The 3,657-nt window shown below is 42.8% G+C and overlaps 1 protein-coding gene across 1 annotated transcript in view; it reads right to left on the bottom strand.

Moving 5' to 3' along the window:
- The window catches only part of fut7 (fucosyltransferase 7 (alpha (1,3) fucosyltransferase)), a 13,635-nt gene extending 11,198 nt beyond the window's left edge, over window positions 1-2,437 (bottom strand). The window contains exon 1 of the mRNA XM_020606027.1: window positions 1,878-2,437. The gene's annotated coding sequence lies outside the window, so the exon portion shown is untranslated. The remainder of the gene's footprint in view (window positions 1-1,877) is intronic.
- Window positions 2,438-3,657: the final 1,220 nt, after the last annotated feature.

The following is a 3,657-nucleotide window of genomic DNA, read 5'->3' on the forward strand; positions in this document are numbered from 1 at the left end:
CTGGAGAGAGGGAAGTCTGGGCATCTTTGCTTAGACTGCTGCCCCCGCGACCTGGTCCCGGATAAGCGGAGGAAAATGGATGGATGGATGGATCGTTAAAGGACATTGTTGGCCATCAAAGGACTGAAACACCACCGAGGGGGATAAATATCTCCGGCTCAACACTAGTCAGGCAGAACTGATAAAGCCTCTTGGATGAGAGGTGAAATGTCTTCGACCTAGAAATCTACGTCCAGTTGATTTTTTCAAATCTTTTTCAGTTTACTATGACCTGGATGACTGAGAATCTGCACAGACTTGTTACTGTGAACATACTCAGGAATAACTGCTAATATTTCTTTAGCCCACTCATTCACATCAAGCAACAAAGCTAAACCACTCTTCCATCAAACTATATGCTGTTATTATTATCCATAGTTGCATCAAGAAGTCACTTGTGTGCTCTCAGGCAGTTCGTACAACCTGTCATGCTCTCATGCCTTACACTGTGTGAATATCAGGTAAATATAAAGAGCAGTCTGCAACATGAATTAAGCAGAAACAGGCCACGCAAAAATACACAGAACCACACCAGGCAAAATACTGTAGAGCTAAAGCAGATGTTTCAACCTAATGCTGATGAAAAACTATGATTTGGTGACTATGATATGATGCTAAGTATACAGTAGAAAACGTTAAGTAGCAACATAAACATCAGGCATATCAGAGTTAGCGTGATAAGTATGCCATTAACTGCCCTATGGTTTCCACTTTTATCTCTGAACCAGTGGATCCTAAGTTGAGAAATTAATATTTAATGCCTCCGCTAGAGTGCTACAGACACTTCCAGGGTAATTGCATCAAACTTGCAGTGGGTTAGACAGTATCAAACCAACTGTTTTGACTTGCCTTTAGAGCAACTGGCTTATCTGAAACCTGAAATGCATTTCTTAACATCTTCTTGAATTTCTCTGCCTATTCCTTTCTCCTTTTTATTTCCAAGGTTCTTGTCTTGCTTGTTTATGTCTTTGGCAACCCTCTGCAAGCACAATGATCACCAGAATGATGATTAGCATGTTCAGAATGTGTTTACTGCATGTGTGCAATGATGGGAAAAGACAGAATTTTGAACATGGTGTAAAATGAAAACAGGGGGTTGCACAATTAGGGTGCGCACACCCATGAATGAAGCTCAGTGGAAAGCACAAAGACTAAAATGTAGTAATGTGTTATTTGCTGATCACACAACTATAGATGCTTTTCAAGAGGGAACAAATGTATGGTGGTGTGTTAGAAGTTTGGGAGGATGAAGGAGAAAAGAGAGTTTACATTATTATGAGGGGCAAATGAACAAATACTGTGATAACTACACAATCACAATAAATAATTAAATACCTAATGTGAATATGTGCATCATGTTTTTGTCGCTTGATTAGTTTCTGTTGCTCTCTGTGTTCTTTTACTAACCCAGACTTTCATACATTGAAACTGAGCTCAAATCATGTCTCACTCAGACTCTAAATGATGATGAAGTTATTCCCAGATCTTTGTGGAAATCAGTTTACTATCAGATTTGCATAGAAACATTTCGTGGCATTAATGCAGCAAGGTAACTGCTTTACAGTCTTATAATTGTCCTGGTTCATACTTATGCTTCCTGTTTTTCTGTTGCTTTCCCCCTGTTTCTCCTCTGCCTACCACGTACCCAGGGAGCTAATCAGCCATCATTACATGCACCTGCTGCTCATTATCGCCCAGCTCTGTCTCCCATATATACGCTCTCTTCCAGTCAGATGCCTACTCGTTCGCCTCTCTGGCTACACCGATGTTTCTCTGCTTTCCCATGCTCTCAGACTCTTCTGCCCCGTTAACCCACAGGTACGCGCGGACGCACTCACCTTGTCGTGGCTGCAGATCTCAGGGTCCTCCGGTGAATAGCGTCTTCCTGGTTGCTGTGCGATCGGACGTCCACAGACGGCTCTGTCTGCGATTCGCTTATTGGGCACAATGTAGCGGTCCCTCTCGGTCTACATGTGAGAAAGCGCCAGAGGTGGTTCGGACGTCTTCGTCTAGACCCCGTGCGGCACAAAACCCACGTTAACAGTCCCACTCTCTGTCCAGTCTGTCCTGGCGTACTGGAAAAGTGACTGTGCCGAGGGGAGCCCCAGTTGTTATAACACCGGGGATTCCCCTCGGATTAGCCTTTGCTGTGTTGAATTAAACTTAAAGGAGTAGTTCAACATTTGAGGAGTACACGTTTGCCTGACTGCTGGTTGTAACTATTCATTGTGCAGACTGTACTGTATTAGAACACTTCTCTTAAATAAATGATTTATTTTAATATTAACTCTAGTAACATCCATGGTGTTACGGGTCAATTTTAACCTATATATGCACTTCAAGAAAAAGGCTTTTTTTTTTCTAGAAGTAGAACTTTAATATAAAATTAAAAGCAGAACAAGCAATAATACACCATGTAGATGTGTAAGGTCAAATGTACAACCAATCAAGCAAATCGCACCAATAGAAATCAAGTACTAGATCCAAAAAAAGTCTTTGTGCTGCAAGAACGTGTGTGTGTGGCAAAAAGTGACACTTTGTGTGTTCTTTGCAGAGATCTTTTTTAAAATAGAAGCACAGTATGTTTGTCTTTCTGTCCTTATTGCTTGGGCAGACCTGACACCTCTTTCTTTGAGAGTCAGGCAGTCTTAGTGGGGCTGTGGCTGTACTGGTTGGATGTTGAGGCAGGGCTGACTGAGAAGGATGCTGGCGCTGATGCTCTTTGTGTTGCTGATGGTGTGGCCAGAGTGCTAGGTGAGCAGTCTCAGGGCACCCATTCCCTTTGCTCAATGTGTGCCTTGACAAGGGAACTTCCTAGCTCCTCAAGAAACACTTTGTTTTTTTTTTACTTTTTTTTCCTTACACAGTCTTTCTCTCTAGTTTGAGTACACCTTCACTTCCCACTGTTATTTTCAAGAAAAATATTCAGTGTAGCGTTTCTTGTCCTCTGCCAGCTTCTGTAGAAATTTTCCCAAATTGTGCGCTGATGCAAATTCATCCAGGGCGACCATTTAAAAAATTTGAGATGGGCATCTTGTTTGCTGTCCCTAGCACTATCTGTTCCCTAAAAACTGTGACACTAAATTTAGCCCTCCTTTGACTGTGGCTCAAGCAATTTAGATGCCAAATCAGCCCTGATCTGGCTTACTGTGCGTACAGTGGGATCCTCTGCTGGTGTGCAGTGTGTTTTGTGGATCCAGTTACTTAACTTGTTATCAGTGAGCCACAGTTTAACACAGTGTGTGGTGCCTTTTGCTACCTTGAAAGGTCCTTACCACCGTGGTCCGGACCAGTGAAGTTTGTGCACCTTACGGTAGACCCAGCTGTCCACTGCAACTGAGGTCAGCTCCTCAGCTTGGTCTCTGCGCAGGATTTCGACCACCTGCCTGACATATTCACTTATGTCAGCATGCTGCAAAAGAAGAGGTGTTGAATCTATAGGCATAACAGTTAGAGGACAGGGCATTTTTCTCCCTGTCTGTATTTCATGTGGGGCCACATTTAGTGATTTAGTTGGAGTAGACCTGAGGTTGAACAATACAATCGGTAGAGTTTCAACCCAGTTAAGGTTCTTGTCTGCGCAGACTTTTGCAAGGCCTTCTTTAATGGTTCTGTTTG

The sequence above is a fragment of the Monopterus albus genome, unplaced genomic scaffold, assembly GCF_001952655.1.
Source record: "Monopterus albus unplaced genomic scaffold, M_albus_1.0 scaffold75.1, whole genome shotgun sequence".
NCBI lineage: Eukaryota > Metazoa > Chordata > Actinopteri > Synbranchiformes > Synbranchidae > Monopterus > Monopterus albus.